Source organism: Fukomys damarensis, unplaced genomic scaffold, assembly GCF_012274545.1.
Source record: "Fukomys damarensis isolate Sample0158 unplaced genomic scaffold, DMR_v1.0_HiC HiC_scaffold_5, whole genome shotgun sequence".
NCBI classification, from domain to species: Eukaryota; Metazoa; Chordata; class Mammalia; order Rodentia; family Bathyergidae; genus Fukomys; species Fukomys damarensis.
The window spans coordinates 53,904,283-53,922,223 of NW_022900917.1; the positions used below are offsets into that span (position 1 = coordinate 53,904,283).

The 17,941-nt window shown below is 38.7% G+C and overlaps 1 protein-coding gene across 2 annotated transcripts in view; it reads right to left on the minus strand.

Moving 5' to 3' along the window:
* The window catches only part of Lyn (LYN proto-oncogene, Src family tyrosine kinase), a 111,380-nt gene that overhangs the window by 62,595 nt on the left and 30,844 nt on the right, over positions 1-17,941 (minus strand). For both annotated transcript variants that reach the window (XM_033760727.1, XM_010611122.3), the window contains exon 3: positions 17,445-17,543. The gene's annotated coding sequence lies outside the window, so the exon portion shown is untranslated. The remainder of the gene's footprint in view (positions 1-17,444; positions 17,544-17,941) is intronic.

The following is a 17,941-nucleotide window of genomic DNA, read 5'->3' on the forward strand; positions in this document are numbered from 1 at the left end:
TCCTAGACTATAATTCTATGAATGGTTCATATAATGGAAGATCTTGACACTTTAAAATGAAGTCACTATGATTTGACTTCTCATGATGGAAATATCTTGCCTTTATAAAAAGCCAGAAAATAAACTGTGTTGGTGCCATGTTTATGTTTATTGTGACGTACATTTTCAGCTTCTATGTTAGTACCCACCAAAAACACTTTTCTTTTTTTCCCCTTCCCAAACTGAATGCTTTAATGTTGTTGGATTTTCCTAGTAACAAGTGAATTATTCACCAAAGGCTACTGGAAAGCTCTGCAGTCTGTACTCCTTCTCCTGACCTTGCAACACCAAGTGGCCATTAGCCTAGAGTAGAGTAATCATAAATGTCCATGAGTGGGGAGAAAAGTGCTCAGGGGGGAGAAAAGGGTTGAAAAGGTAAGTGCTGGCCTTGCATTTCACAGATGAGGAAGGACCAAGGAATACAGAGTCTCAGGTACAACTGGAATTTGGTCCTTCTGGCTTCAAAGCTGCACTTCTTTACACAAGAGAGACGATCTCTCAGTGGAAAGCGGATCACCTCCAAGAGTTTCCTAAGCTTAGGGAGTTTAGAAAGACAAAAGCAATAAAGCTCAAGGAAATAGATACAATGGTACTGATCTCAAACTGAAGTGACTTCCAATTTCAAAGGCAGCTTCAAAATTTGACTTGAAGCCAATGATAGGAATTCATCCTATAACAATGCCCTCCAGTTCTCACTCTTGCACTCCAGTATCAATTCTATCACTCAAGAGATTTACTTTGCCTGTAACTGCAGAAAGCTTCAAGCCCACTGCAGAAACCTTTGACTGCTTTCCTTCTAATTTCACTTTTAGAAATGAGACTACCAAAGAGCTGCAATGCTTTCTTGGAACTATCTATCAAAGCACCAGGTAGTTTGGTGCTTTGATAGTCTGACAGGAAGCATTTCACCTATCTGAAAAGCTTCCTTGCTAGCCTACGGGTGATAGAAGAGAACAGAGTACCAGAACAAAACCTCCACAACCAACTACATTAATTCCTATCTGAAGAAGTTTAGTCTTTTCTCAATTTTTCTAAATTGCTTCCGAGGGATCCAGATGAGAAGTGTGTGGCCAAGACGTTCTACTTAAGCAGCTAAGATTTTTTTGTTATAGGCCAGAAAAATTTTCAAAACTTCTATGATGTTGCCTCTGTAAAATCTCCTTGAAAACTGGAGCCAACACTGTTGCTAAGGTGGTAATGTTACCTGCGATCTTGCTGTGTTGGTCTGGGCCATAGACTCGCTACTGAAGTTTCACTGGGAACTGTTATACAGACAGTGGGGAATCCCTTGAGAAGCTTTCACAGGCTGAGAGAGGGCAGCCGTGGGACACTTCTGACTTTGTCTCAATATTTTTCTTTCCTTACTGCTTTGCCAGGTGTAAGACAAAAAGTGAAGAGAGAAACAGGTCTTTTCTTCAGTCCTAAAGATTCCCCTCCCAATTATCTCACCCCAGATTGCAGTTCTCTGCTTCTCCAGCTGCAAAATGCATCCTCCCTAAGGTTTAAATGCCATAGGTCACAGGGCTACGGTTTGGAGGTGATTAAGCCAATGTACTTGGCAATCTCTCAGAGGTCATGGCTTCTCATATTATATGGGTAATCTGCAGTCTGTGACTGAGATTGAGCTGTCAGGCTCCCCTAAAAGGGAAAAGGATATGATTTACATGAAATACTTCTTTGGAAAGAGTGAAAAGAGTTGGATAGAACCTGTGACCAAGATATCTACTAGTCCCTACCCACTTTTACTATATGGGTCACTTGGGAAAGGGTGTGGGGCGGGAGGTAGCTTTAGGAATCTCTAGATAGGTGCAGGGTCAACATTCCCAGACACAGGGAGAGGTCCAGGTCCGAAGGAGGGACTTGGTCCTCACTTTATTCCTGTCTGATACTGGGAGAAGCACGGATGAGAGTGTCATGACAGAAGAGCCAGGGACTCCCCTCTCTCTCAGACCGTGCAAGGTTCCCAGGGAATTCAGAAGTTCTCTGAAGCCAGTATAATGTCCCCCAAATCAAGAGTTTTCAGTGAAATCTCAACAGCCAGTGTACAGTGCAGACCAACCTAAGAAACCACAGCCATACAAAGGATGGAAAGAATTGGTGGCTTCTTCCTGAACAGGCAGAGAACAACCCTGTCCCTACCCAGATACCATCCTAGCAAGGAGCAAGAGAAATGTGAGGGACTAAGCTTGGATCTTTTAAGAAATGAAGTCATGTGGAAAACAGGTTATTTCAACCGGAAAAAAGTTGGGAGCTGTTGGCAAATTAAGGATGTTTCCTCTGCCTGCTGCTCTTCTGGGGGCCGAGGAAAGAACAGTCACCAAATGTGTTTTCTTCTTCCCACAGCTGAATGGCAGTGTTTAAATTGGCAAGACTGCTGCACATAAAATGCAGTGGGTTCTAGAATTAGATAGTGCTGATGGTATACAATGCAGAAAATATTAAAAAATCACTGAACTGGATATTTAAAGGTGAGGTTTACAGTATATACATTTTAACTAATAAAAACTTAATCTTAAAATGTTTTGATCACAAAAAAGAGATATGATACAGTAAAGCTTGTATCTTTTTTATTTTTAACTTAACAGATAAGGACTGTGTTCATTTAATGGGCTTTTTTTTTTTATTAGTTTGCTTTAGGCCTCTGTGGCCTAAATCTGACACACCTTAATTTATCTAATGTTTGTGGAGTCTTCATGTGGTTTGAAGCCACTTCTTATCTGCCACAAGACATGTGCACAGCCACAGGAAGACCGACCAGTTACAGTTACCTATGACGTGGATGTTTAGCAGGAACATGGAAAGCTAACTTGATACTAAGATAATCTGAAATAAAGACACATTAAAAACAGCAAACTCTCTGTGTTTTCACAGTCTTAATATAACACCCAGTCCAGTTTTAATTACTGAATTTATTCGAGTGAGTACAGAAAAGAATTGCAAGACAATTAAAGAAGTGCATGAGGTAAACACTGGAAGTTGGGTGTCTAGCACATAGAAGTTGGAAGAGTAATTTGGCTCTGATCTGGAGGAGAGTGAAGACAAGGAGATGGGCATGCAGGAGAAGTCAGAAGGTGCGCTGCTGAGTTCAGCCATGAAAAGTCCTCTAATTAGAGACAAAACCACACTCTCTACTCCGGACCCCAGTTTCTCACCCTGAAATGAAATCACTGAGTTCGACATGAGAGGATAAATGATACAAACTTTACAAGTTAAAGTCCTTTAGAATGTATGCCCTTCTTAATTCAATAGTGTCACTTTTAGGGATAAATTATTTCTAAGAAATCAGTATGGTTACACAAATCTTTGTACAAAAGGATGCTAATTATGGGACTATTTGAAAGACCACTGAGAAATATGCTTATTTGCCAAATAATAGGTCACTCATTAAACAAAAATGGATCAGTTCTTAAACTTGATTTCACCAAACGCCAGTTCTTGCATGATTATATAGGTATAATCATATTTAAAAATGATCAATTCACCAAAATTTATATCTTTTAACTATTGTGAGACTTATATAATTTTATATTGTACAGGATAGTTTTAACAGCATAAGTTTATAACAATTTGTTTTAGCTGGAGTCATTTTAATGGTCTAAGAGTACTGTATAATCATTCTTATCAAATATAATTATTTTAAAAGCTTTTGAGAATCTCTATGTAGGCTATTAAGGACTGTCCTAATTTTAAAAGCTAAGAATTGTTAAGTCTACTTAGGACAGTATTAACCTAGATAATAGTAATTAGTAGTTTAAGTTTTAATATAAGATATGATTATTTCTGTAGTTTAGATTGGTCTTACTTTAAAAATCCTTATATTTTTAGTATTTTAAACTAATTTTTTAAAATCTTAGGGCCAGGGATGTAGTTCAGTTGTAGAGCATTTGTTTACTATGTGTGAGATTCTGGGCTTAATCTCCAGTACTATAAACACACACACTCACACACACACACATGCACACACTCCACAAAATAAAAGTATATTCAAAATATATTTAAATGAAGGAAATGTAAAAATCAGTATATATAGCATAATACTATTTTTGTGAGAGAAAAGGAATAAATGAATACAAAAAAGTCTATGAATAAATGTGCTAAAATACAATGTTCACCTAGAAGTGACGGGGTTTACAGGTTGTTAGGGTTTGGGTCTAGATGTCCCCCGCAAAGCCTCATGTGGTCATAGATTTGATCTAGAGTGTGAAACTGTCAGTGTGAAGCCAAAGGTACAGAGGAGAGCCCAGAAATTTGGAGAAGCCAGGAGCGTGGAACATCTGAAGAAAGCTGTAAGGAGGGAGCATTGCCAGCCCAAGAGAGAAGTTGTGGGAGCTATAACCACCAGAATTGCCATAGGGTGGAATCATCAAAGCCCTTTGGAGTTCACCTTGCCACAAGTTGCCAGGGATGCAGGAAGAGGAACTAAGGGATTAAATGTTTGGTCTGCTGGATTTTGGATTTACTTTAGTCCCATTCCTTTGTATCCTCCTGTTTGTATCTTTTGAAATGGAAATGTCTACCTTCTACCATTGAATGTTGGAAGTGTTTGACTTTCTTTTCATTTGTACAGAGGCTTGTAGCTAAGAGTTTGCTTAAATCTCAGAGGAGACTCGGGCCTTGGACTTTTCAGCAATGCTGAAACGGTTAGGACTTTGGCAACTCTTAGAGATGAATTAAATGTCTTTTGGGTAAAAGAATGTACATGAATCTTTGTGGGGCCAGAGGCAGAATGTTACGGTTTGGGTCCAGATGTCCCCCCAAAGCCTCATGTAGTCATAGGCTTGATGCAGAGTGTGTGAAGCTGGAATTGATTCATGATGCAATGCTAGGCTCAAGGACACTGCGATTAAGGGTGCCAATGCTACCTGCCCTAACTAGCCTGAATAAAAGGGGCAAGAAGACGCTGCTGAATCTCTCGTTACCCTTGCTGCCTTGTGAGTGCCGTGTTGTTTCTACTCTGCCATTCCTGTTTGCCATCCCTCCTTGCCTTGGAGTCAGCTGATTGTGGACTGAAACCTTTATGAACTGTAAGCTGAATAAACCCCTTTCCCTCTAACTTTGGATGTCAGGTTTTTTTGTTTCAACAATGAAAGAAAAGTAACTAACACACAGGTATTTTTGTTTTTTCAAAATTTTAAGTTTTCTCATCACAAATATACCTGAAGCTTTATGGCACATGCCTATAATCCCAGTACTCTGGGAGGGTGGAGCAGGAGGATCCTGAATTGGAGGCCATCCTGGGCAATTTAGTGACATAGCAAGACACTATTTTAAAATTAAAAAAAAAAGAGGGGTCTGAATATGCAGCTTAGTTTAAAGGTCCTGAGTTCAGTTCCCAGTGCCATACAAAAAGAAAAGAAAAAAGAAATTATTTTTAAATATTTTTGTTTTTTATACATTATATATCTGCATATAATATATTTTTATTATACATAAATACACAAGTTGTATATGCATATAAAATCCAATATATGTATGATACACATGTACAGCATTTATGAGTTATGCATATAATATATACAGTACTATATACGAATTAATGTAATATACTATAAACAAGTTATATATTATATAAACATATTTGTCTTTTAACTACTGAGTTCCATCCCTGCAACTAGGTTGTTAATTGAATTGGTCACTAAGTGAGAAATTGTATATAGTATGTACATTACAATATTCAGGACAAAGAAATGGTCAAAAGAAACTTCAACTTAATGACTGCTTTTATCTGTATAACTCTTACATGCAGTACTGTAATGTACAATAGAACACAAAACTACAGTACTGTACAATACAATCAGCAAAAAATGCATTACTGCAGAAGAAGGCACCATAAGGCCACAGTGGTGCTCACGTTCATGTGCAGAAAGTTGGAATGTAGGTCGTAATTTCAAGGAGCTTAAGTCAAACAGTGCACCTCAGTTGAACAGTCTTTCAATAGGCAGGTAATTAAATAATATCTGTACTATATCCAGTACACATATATTTTATTTATATGCACTATGTAATGTGACTATACATACATATGTGTGTGTGTATAGTAGACACAGACAGACACAGACATAGACACACATATATGGAAAACTTTAAAGTTTTAAACAAAATAAGAAAACCTGAATCTATGGTCAAAATCTTTCAATTGTTGATAGATTGACTCAAAGAGGGTATAGTTGGAGCCAAAGTCTTTTGAGAGAATTTAAAGAAATGAAATATCAATCATGAAGACTTTTGCAAGACAGAAGGAAAACCCTGAACATCGAGGAGGTGAGCCTAAGTGTGCCATGCAGGGCTTGTGAGGGACCAGCCAGTGATCTCACAAAGGGAACCAGGTGACCATGCAGAGGCCTTGCCCTTGGAATGAGCAGAGAGGGAGCTAGGTAGCCTGGAGCCAAGGGAGTAGTCAGAGAAACCTCTCAAGAGAGCTGCCAACAAATCCATCATAGCTGGGGGTGATGGTCCCCTACCACAGCGCTCATCTCCAGTTGCACAACCCTCAGTTGAACAATTCGCAGAGGAAGATAGTGGATTGCTGAAACAAGTGGGGTTTTATTTATTTTTTGTTTTGTTTTGTTTCTCTTAACAATAAAAGGGAACATTATGAAAATAAGACGAGCTCATGAAAACCGTATGATAGGGAATTACGCCATTTAAAGGACCTGAGGGGAAAATAGAAGCAGAGCCTGAATCATGCACACATCATCATCCAAGAAATATAACTAAATATCGACTTTGTTTTTAGACTCAGAATTTTATGATCAACAATTCAGTCACTTATATGCATATATATAATTTATGTTTATGTTGTTTTTACGCTCCATGTTGCATTAAAATAGTTTACATAAAATGCATGTAGCATAACAGAAACTATTATGAAATCAGGAAAAGTAAAACTGAGCTTAAGACATGTAAAAGATTGCTGAATGTTAAATTATATCCTAAGTTTTTACCTAATTGTTAGATACAGACATCAAATCTGCAGAAGTCTAGTTTATCTGGGGGCCAATGTGAAGAGGGATATGGATAAATCCATATCTATGGATAAGATTTATAAATAAATCTGCATCTGTACAACAGGGTTCAATTTAAGTACCATTAACATTTCACACCAGAAAATGCTTTGTTGTGGGGGGCTGTCCTGTGTATCAGAACTTATATAGGAGTACCTTTGGCCTTTATATACCAGGAGCTTGTAACTTTACCCTCCCACTCCCCAACTACCACTTGAGACAACCGAAAATGTCTCCAGACACTACCTAATGTCCCCCGATGAAATTTTCAAGGCAGAAGTATCTAATTGCTAGTAAAATGTCAAGTGTTACTATGTCTGTTACAGATTAGAACAGAATAATATGGTTTGTTAGTAGCCACTGAAAGATAAGGTAAAGATAGATGATAGATAGATCGATAGATCTATATATAGTAGCACCTTGGTTCATGAACTCAATTATTTTCATGACTCAGATTGCAAATTGAATTGGGATATAGATAGATAGATAGATATAGATATATACATTGTCACACAGGTACCTGTTACTGCCTGTGAAACATACCTGTACCTGTTGAAATATGCCAGAAAATTTTAATGGGAAATTTATATAATTCTACATAATGAAATGTAGACTAGCCTCACAAGATAAAGAGAGGAGGGACAGAATGATCTATTCTGCCTACTCTCCATCTTGTAAAGACACTAGGGATCAAAGAAGTTAAATCAAGCTCAATTACCAATAAATTTTATTTTCAATTAAAGTAACAACAATGACAATGACAGACTCATTAAATGAATATTATGAACAGTAGAGAGCCCAGAAACAGAACTACACACTTATAATTGACTGCTCCTTGGCAAGGGAGCAAAGGCAATTCAGTGAAAAAGAACACTCTTTCCAACATATAGTGCTGCAAAAACTGAACATCCACATGTAAAAATACAGTAATAAAGGATGATAAGAATAATCCAACCTCAGAACTCATACCATTCCGAGTCATAAATCTAAATGTAAGGTACAAAGTAATAAAGCTCTTACACGATAACAAAGGAGAAAAGCAAGATGACTGTGAGTTTGGTAATGGCTCTTTAATGTAACATCAAAAGGATGATCTACCAAAGAAAAATGCTTAATCTGGACTTCATTAAAACTAAAAAGGTTTGCTCTGTAAAAGACACTGTTAAGAAAATGAAAAGGCAAGCCACAAACTAGAATAAAATCTCTATAAGACATCTGTCTGATAACAGACTAATATCCAAAATATAAAATGAACTCTTAAAAATTAATCTTAAGAAAACAAACAACTCAATATAAAAATGGGCCGAAGACTTTAACAGATATCTTAACAAAGATATTCAGATAGCTAAGCATATTAAGAGATGTTCCATATCCTATGTCATCTGGAAATTGCAAATCAAAACAATAATGAAATACTGACATACACAGTAGAACGGCAAAAATCCAAAACAGTAACACCACCAAATGCTGGGAAGGATGCAGAGCAATAGTAATTCTCTTTCTTTGCTGAGGAAGTACAGACTGGTCCAACCACTTTGGAAGAAAGTTTTAAAGGTTTCTAACAAAATTAAATATTCTCTCAACCATAAGATACAGTGGTTATGCTCCTTGGCATTTACCCAACAGAGCTGAAAAGCCTGTGTCTGGATGTTTATAGCAGCTTTACTCACAATACCAAAACTAAGAAGCAACCAAGATGCCCTTCGGTAGACAAATGGATAAATAAGTTGTGTATTCAGACAATAGAATGGCCCTCGGCACTAAAAGAAATGAACTATCAAGCCATGAGAAGACACGGGAGAATCTTAAATGCATATCACTAGGTGAAAGTAGCCAATATCAAAGGCAAAGTACTGTGGGATTCCAATTATATGACATTCTGGAAAAGATAGAACTATGGAGACAGTAAAAAGGATGAGTGGTCACTAGGGATCTGGGAGGAGGGAGGACTGAATATACAAAACACAAGATTTTTAGTGTACTGAAGCTATTCTATATGATATTGTAATGGTGGACAGATGTCATTATACTTTTGTCAAAATCTACAGAATATAAAACACAGAGTGTACCTTAATATAATCTGTGGACCTAAGTTAATAATAATGTATGAACTTGGGCCCATCAGTTGTACCAAGTGGACCACACTAATGCAATTAAATTCATCATATGAAAAACTAATTACTGGGGAAGGGGGTTGGGAAAGGCTATTTGGGAACTCTGTACTTTCTTCTCAATTCATTCGTAAATCTAAAACTACTCTTTAAAAAAATCTATCAATGTTTTGAACTGTATTATGACAGGATAGGTACTAATCCAAATACTGTATTTTTTTTATTGTTGTCATTGTTGTTTTTTTATTGGTACCTGGGATCGAACTCAGGACCTTGTGCTTGCAAGGCAGGTGTGGTCATATACTGTATTTTTGAATCAGTATTTCACAAAATGAATCCTCAATTTTGAGAAGCCATTTGTGAGAAATTTACACGAGAAATTTACACATATCCATAGAACTTACAATATCAAGTACAGGTCATTACCTGCTTAGCCTGAATGTGATTTAAAATACAATAAGAAGTAGGAGAGCTGCTTGAGCCCAGGACTTCCAGGCCAGAATGACCAACAAAGGGAAACCCTGTTTCCTAAAAAAACAGGAGAGGGGAGGAGCAGTGGTGGGGGGAGGAGAAGCAAAATATAATATGATTCATTAAATCTTCTGGCTTAATTCTCAAACTTCATACATTTTAGTTTGGGAAAATAACTGGTAAGAGCTGGGAGATCTATCAGTGTTTAATAATAAAGTTATTATTCCAATAATATGCCCATAGTCATTACAATAAATAAATATAAATTAGATTAGGCTTATAAAAATAGCAAGGAAAAGTACATCTGACTATATAGCCCAGCATTTACACATACAGTACGTACAACTGTGTAGTTAATAAGACTTTATGATTCATTAGTAATCTGGCAGAAAAACAGCTCTTAATCAATAGCATAATAACACAGTAAACAACGGCATAGGCACTGGGTCACAGACTATACACTCAATGGTCCATGGCAGAGCTGTTGAGACTGAGGATAGAAAGCGGTTGGATCTGGTGAGAAAATGGATGCAGGAGTCTGCCGTGTCATGTTAAAAAACTTTTTAGTTTTTTTGTTTTTTAAATTATGTGCAAGTTATTGCCTTGAAAGTGATAAGATTTACTCTAATTAAATTTCTTGAAGCTAGGGTCACAGCCTTAGTGATGCAATACATGCTTAGATGCACAAAGCCCTGGGTTCAGTCCCCAACAGCCAAACATTAAATTAATAATTAGATGCAAGATATTAAACTATATCTGAGGTACTATGCATATTTTGATGCACATATATATTGCATAATATAAGAACACTTTCATATAAATAACTATATAAATGAAAATGCACATAAAAATTTTGTAATAAATTTGTTTTATATATATATTACATTTACATTGAAAAGTTTGGAAGAAATATTAAAATCAAGTTGATATGAGGTAAAAATCTTAACACATTTTAGCTTCTACAGTAGGTTAGTTCTTATGTTTTTCTTTATTAGTTCTTAGAGTATCTCCAATGAATTATGCTGTTTTACTTTTACAAAAATATAGTTACCAGGCCTGGTGGCACACACCAGGTAACCCCAGCATGCAGGAGGCTGAGGCAGGAGGATTGCTATGAGTCCTAGGCCAGCCCGGGCAGCTTAGAGAACACTTTTCTCAAAATAAAATATTGAAAGGGCTGGGTTGTAACTCAGTGCCTAGGAAATGTAAGACCAAGGATTCAATCCCTAGTGCCACCATACATACACACATACATATATACATACATACGTACATAAAATTTTAAAAACAAAAATCAAAAATACCAAGCTATGTATATATCCTGTTCATTGGCACCCATTGTGACCCCTTGACTTTCCCAGTAACTAGGAGACTACAGATGCTATGCCTTGCTGTCCAACTCCTTTGTGTTATTACCTAGTGGGGGAATAACAGCAACATTCCCCTGGAGTAGCATTGGAGTTGAAATGTACCAGCAGGAGACAATGGCACAGAAAATCCTTATCCCTCAAGGTCTAGCATATACATGGGTAGCAGTGGTAGTCTGACAGATATAAAACCAAGCAATCATTTGATTCTGGGCCAAGATTCTAAACACCAACAAAATAAGGTAGAATAAGAACTGGAAACCCTTCTTTGGACTGAGCAGGAAGTGAAGGCAGTGACTTACCAACTAACTGATTAATCCATGTAGTGTAGGAGTCTGGAGCAGAGTTTTATCCTTTACATGCTCTCTAGGAGTTTCAAGATGAAAAAAGAGGAAATTGGAGGAGATGGCTGCACCCAAGCTATTTTCTTAAAAGTAGGCTTGTCAAGAAGTGCCAGAGATTAAGGAGAGGAAAAAATGCACTAAAACGGCCTGTGCCATGGCTCCCAAATGGTGTACTGGGGTACCTCAGGGTGCCCATGAAGTCACAGGGGTGCCACGGGATATTTTAAATTTTCAAAATAAGTGCAATGACCTCTGTCAGATGGCATGAGTGTTCCCTAAACTCAAGAAAGGTCAGTTTCAACATTAGGTCATGCTACATTTCTTTTAACAACATCATACTTTTGCGAAACTGAGTTTTCTGTGGTAGCGATAATGAAAAAGCAAGTGTCACTTGAAAATCAGCATGGAACCAAAGGATGGTGACATCTGGTATGGTTCTAAGGCTGCAGAAGCTGTGTGGCAAGGTATATGTGTCCCATTTGTGAGCAATTACAGTCAGTTAAGAATAACACAGATACATGATTTTTTCTTTCTATTCATCTATATTATTTTTTCAGATGGCACTATATCCCTCTAAACAAAACTTATTAAGTTGTCAGACCTCACTATGTACTAAATGAACTTTTTTGCATTTCTTCTGCTCTAGGGTTACCTTGAAAAAATTGCACTCAACGTGCTGTGGACCAAAAATATTTGAGAATCTGTAAACCAGTAGTTTTTAAAAATAAGTACCAGCCAGCAAGCTGGGAAGGAGCAGGTGAGAGTTGTAGCTTAAATAGCAAGGGGAAAGACAGCAGTGAGTGGGGTCACCAGGCAGGTACACCCCAGGAAGACACAAGGCTCCTGGCAACAGGACTTGCCACCTTCATCTCTCATACTGCCTATACCACTGGAAGAAGAAACTTGACTTTCAGGAAGGATTAATACTCCTTGAGGACACACCATTTAGGCTCAGAAATTTGACACCCCCCCCAAACAGAAAACTTTAATTGTTTAAAGTAAAGGGACATGTAAACATTTCAGGTTATCATACAATGTTACCATAAAACAATTGCAGCTGGAGATGGTGGTGCACGCCTGTAGACCCAAGACAGGAGTACTGCTTGAGCCCAGAAATATAAGACCAGTCTGAGCAAAAGAGCAAGATTCGTTACACACACACACACACACACACACACACACACACACACTCCAACAGTAAGATGAAGTGCATTACAACTTTGTGTCTCTGTAGTATATCAAGTTTCAGATATTCTTAAATCATTCCCATAGCATAACAGAAAATTCTGTTGAATTTACATTTGTATGGAAAATTTTTTATTTTTCTCACTGCAGTAAATCACCCACAGCTCAAAATCACAGTCCTCTCTGTCACGTTTTATTAATTAGAACCAACTCCAGCAAGCCCTGTCACTTTTGCAATACAATTATGCTTGGTTTCTAGGCTTAGAAGAAGGTGTGGCAGCAGAAAAATAGACTTTAGATTTTCTGTCGACTTTAGTCTTCTTTCAAGGTCTATCTTAGGGATAACTATTCCAGATGGTTGCAGTTGCTACTAGGGCACAGTCTTTATGTTACTCTTTGCTATACTAGCATTATGACTTGTATTTATATAATGTCACTTTATATTCAAAATTCTTCAGACTATCTTCTATTATTTACCTGAATTGATGAGACACATAGAACCATGCTTTAAAATTGTATGTCCCCTTCCTATATACTCCCCACCCACTGCGCTTTACATTTTTCTGTAACATCAGTGTAAAAATTTACCTATTTTATCATGCCTCTCATATAAATATAAATCCATAAGAGCAGAGATTTTTGTATTGCCATGCAAGATATAGGGCTTAGCACTTGTAAGTGTTCTATAAAAATTTGTGGAATAAAGAGTGCCCCGTGGAGCAGATGCAAAAAAAAGTCTTAGATATTATTATTACCATCACCTCTCACACTAGCCAACACCTCTACCATTTCCAATAGAATAAAATCTCGAATAACCAACCTGCCACTCACAGCCCCTGGCCAAATGGCAACCGCCTTGATGTCACCTGTGCGGTCCCCACTCTAAGGCTTCTGGCACAGGAAAATGAACATGGCAGCAGCATCCTACACTCCCCGCTGAGAATTTTGAGGACACTCTTTCAAAATGTTCTTCCCATTTAGGCAAATCTTCCTAACCCTGAAAACCCAAGTGAGACCCAGCCCTACCCGGTCTCACTGGTCTCTCCCTCTGAGTTCTTCTCTCTCGTCTACCCGGACCTTGGTCAACAAGCCCAAGGACAGCTCTTAGGATACAGGTTTATTTTATAGAACTTGTGCCCGTCAGCTTTCTGTCAAGGTGACAAAGATAATCAAGTTATAAGGAGGAAAGATTTGTTTGGGATCATGGTTTTAAAGCTATTAATCCATGGGTGCTCAGCCCCATTGCCTCTAGCAGTGTGTCAAGGCAGAAAACCATGGCCGGAAGGAGATGACAGAGGAAACTGCTCTTGTCATTATGGCTGGGAAGCAAAGAGAGAGCCCGGAGGCACCAAGGTTCCAACATCTCCCTCAAGGTCCCAAGCCTAGTGCACTTGTCCCCATCTCCCAAAAGGTTCCACCACATTCCAATAGCACTGCAGCCTGGTGACTAAGACCTAGGTCTTCAGGAGCCATTTATTCAAAGTATAGCAGAGCTCTTGAATTGTGTATCTGTGAACGTGAATACAACCATCTCAACTAGACTGTAAACTCCTTGAAGGCAAATACTGTGCTGGAAGAACCAAGTTGGACTCTATTTCCTCCCTTTCTGAAGCTTTTGGCCACTTAAGGAAAATTATGTTTTTGAGATGAGGTTTCACCATGTAGCTCAGGCTGGCCTTGAATTTGCAGCAATCCTCCTGCCTCAGCTTCCTGGGCACTGGGTTTACAGGCGTATGTCACAATGCCTGACCAGAAAATTATTTTAAGTGGGAGATTTTCAGCCCAAATTCTCCAATTTTTACAGAGTGGGGAGGATTCTCTTTGCGTTCTAGAACACTCTTTGTAGACCATCTCCACCACCAAAACAGACATGGTGCGGCTATTTAAAGTCATTTTTTGAACAAAAGAATTATTTATTGAGTGAAAGTCAACAAAAAAATCCTACACACTATATTTCGTGGTTAGCAGCAAATCTGTTATTTTAATTGGCCATAATCTCTCGTCTGTAATACATGATTAATAAATGCTAAGTTCCCAAATTACTTTAGCTCCAGACATATCTGTACTATGAAAACAAGCAAAATGCCCTCCATTTGCTAAAAATCCATGAGCATTCAAAGAATTTGGGTTGAAAAATCTCTCACTGAAAAAAAAAGAATTTTCCTGAAGTAGCAAAGGTTGTTGGAAAAGGAGGAAATGGAGTCCAACCCGGTTCTTCCATTTATAAATAGACCATATAAACATCAACAAATCAGTCAATTACACTTTACTTTCTTTGTCTATAAAATGAAGATATTACTCCTCTTTCAACAACTACTCTAAGGACTAAATGAAATAGCAGATGTTAGATGCTTCTCCCAAAGCAAGTAAACAGTGTGTTACTTCTCCATTTCCTTCCCTGTCCCCTAAAACAAAGCCAGATTATTGTGACACTGTCATACTTTAGAGAAAAAAGTCTCTTATGACCTTCTACACAAACAAAATCCCTAAATAAAATTTGCTGTGGAGCCTTCATGATTCTGCTAACAACTGCAGCACTACAATTTTCACAGCACTTTGGACAATTCTGAGTGTGCTCCTCTCCCCCATCTCCACCTCAGGGCTGGCTCTCTCCTTCCCTTACTGGAATTTAGGCAGCCAAGATTTCAGAGGTTCTCTCCCTCACAGTGGCCTCCCTCAATGCCTCTGCTACAGGTTTTAGTCTATTTACAGCCTATACCCCATTAGCAGGAAAATGTCTTCTGTACTCGCAGATGTCTCTTTTTCATTTGTTTTTCACATTTTCCTCTGATTTTGGCCCCAAGTGAAGAAAAAAACAAAGTCATTTTTTCATCCTCAAGTCGTGTTAAATTGAGGGAGACAAGACAAAGAGTGAGGACCCCAGGCCAAAGCTGTGCAGCTCATCATTTTCCTTCTCTCGGCAGCCTGTGCCTCACACCTCAGCCTCTCAACTCTGCAGCGCCCCTGTGGCCTCTTGGAAGCCTCCCCAGCCAGCCTCAAACTGAGCAGGAAGGGGACTTAGCCTCCTGAGAGGAAGATTAAGCGTTTTAATCAGCCCTAGGAGGAGGAAGTTACTTGTTCCCACGGGCCTGAGCTTTTCTTTTTGTGGGTGTGTTTTCTCTTTTTGAAACCAGGAAACCAAATTTGCCTAATGTTAAGGCCAAAAGGATTGCGGATTCTTTCTTTAAGAACTCATAGCCTAGCCCTTCATGTTCAAATCAGTCTATTTCCAAACTGCTCAATGGAACAGAGGATTTCCAGACTTCTCAGTGAAGCCTGAACTAGTCCATTCTTTTTTTTCTGCCCAGTGGGGGTACTAGGAATCACACCCAGGCCCTTTGTTAAATATGTGCTCTACTACTGAGCTGCTCTTCTCAGTTTATTTCATTACTTTTGTGAAAAGTACACTATTACCAGGTCATTTATGTTTCCATACTTTTCACTCTTATCAAATTCCAACAATGCGCTGGGTGTGGTGGCGCACGCCTGTAATACCAGCACTCGGGAGGCTGAGGCAGGAGGATCACGGTGAGTTCAAAACCAGCCTGGGCTACGTAGTGAGTTCTAGGTCAGTCTCAACTACATAGTGAGACCCTGTCTCAAAAAACAAAACAAAACAACAACAAAACAAATTCCACCAGTGCGAACACTACATTAAATCTCAATTTTCTAAAAAGACAAAAATCAAAACTTCACTTTCTTCTCCATTCTTTTCTTTTCCTCTTTTAAATAAGCTGTTAGGTTCCAGCTTGCACACGTGTACACCTTTCATATTTCCCTAAATTAGCCTCAAGACCCAGAAAGTTCTGCATTTTATGAAATAACTGAGATCCTCTTTCTCTTTCTCTCATTTCCCTTGGCCTCACATACTAGCATCCAGCAGTTCTTGCTGTCAGAAACATCTGGGGTGATGTCATTTTGGCTGCGGAAGCCCACCTCCCCATTTTTTCCTCTCTATACATGGAGAATCCATACCACAGCCCTGGCAAAACCCTTCAGGGACACCCACCTGGAGAACTGGGTCAGAATCCTGGCAGAGTTGGATGGCCCAGTGTTGGTATTTGCCAAAGAATCATGGGCTGATTTTGAAGCTTAATCTACTGGTTGACTTGGGAAGTTACTGAATCCTCCAGCCTGAGGTGACTTATTTGGAAAACGAGGATACTGCCCACCTGCCCCATAAGATCCCAGTGAGATCAGCTGAGCTCAGAGGACCAACCAAACACTCAATCTGGAAATATTCTGGTCAATGTCACCTCTGTGTGATGACTTACTAACACCGTGTCTTTAACAATCCTTCCTTGATCTGTCATTCTTAGTTCACTTAAATACATTTTCAGCTGTACTGGTTACAGCTGTACATTCTGTATTTTTTCTTATCAACACAAAAGGCTATGGTTCTTGGAACAACAGGGGAACTTTAAAGATAAATTCACATACCTTGGCTACACCCCAGGTCTGTTAAAGCAGAATCTCTGGAGATTAGGCCTGAGCACTAGTATTTTTAAATCTTCACAGACAAACTAACAAATACAGATTATTCCATAGTGGGGACGACAATGAAGAAAATGAAAGCAGGGTAACGAGAGGGAGGGATAGATGGGGTAGATGATCCAAGGGTCCTGTGCAAGCACATCCTGCTTCCACTGAGGGCTCCATAGGAGGAAACAGTAGAGCCTCCTATTAGGATCACAGACAGGGAGTTAAGAGTAGTTTGAGGTGAGTTTCACAAGCTGCTGCTGCTGTCACCACCCCAGTCCACCTGGTTCCTTCCTGTTACACTCTTGCTTGGTCAGCTGTTCCTTTGGTTTTGTGCAATTTTGTGTATTTCCTTCGAATAATTTCCCCATTTTTGCTGAAGCTGGCAACAGGTTTCATACAAACTCAAAGAATTTTTACTGGTACATCACGTCATTTACTTACAATAGTCTTCGTTATGTGGTCATATATCATAGATGTGGAACTTCAACACAAGAGGCACGGCAGAGGAAAACCCAGAGGACACGGAGGAAAACAGCAGAGCTGTAGTGGCAGACAGATTCCCAGATACATTTGTAACTTCTTATGGGCCTCCATTTTTGCCTAACTTGTAAAACAAGTACATCACACAAAATATTCATCTCTTCCAGCTCAAATTCTATGCCCTCTGAATGTGGGAGAATTTTCACTTTGAACTTATTATACAGGACTGGATGTTGAGTCTATCACAGCTCCTTGTTAATGAAGGACAGCCCCTGATGCAGGTTTAGGGAATTCTTTTCTTCCTCCTTGTTAGTATATCATCACTCATGTGCCCTATCCTTACTTTCTGTACACCCTCCACTCCATGAATTTGACAAAATGTTATTAGAGTATCCAAGATATAAAAACTTTGAAAGAGCAGTTTCAAAGTAACTCTCCCTGACCTCAATCATCATTTA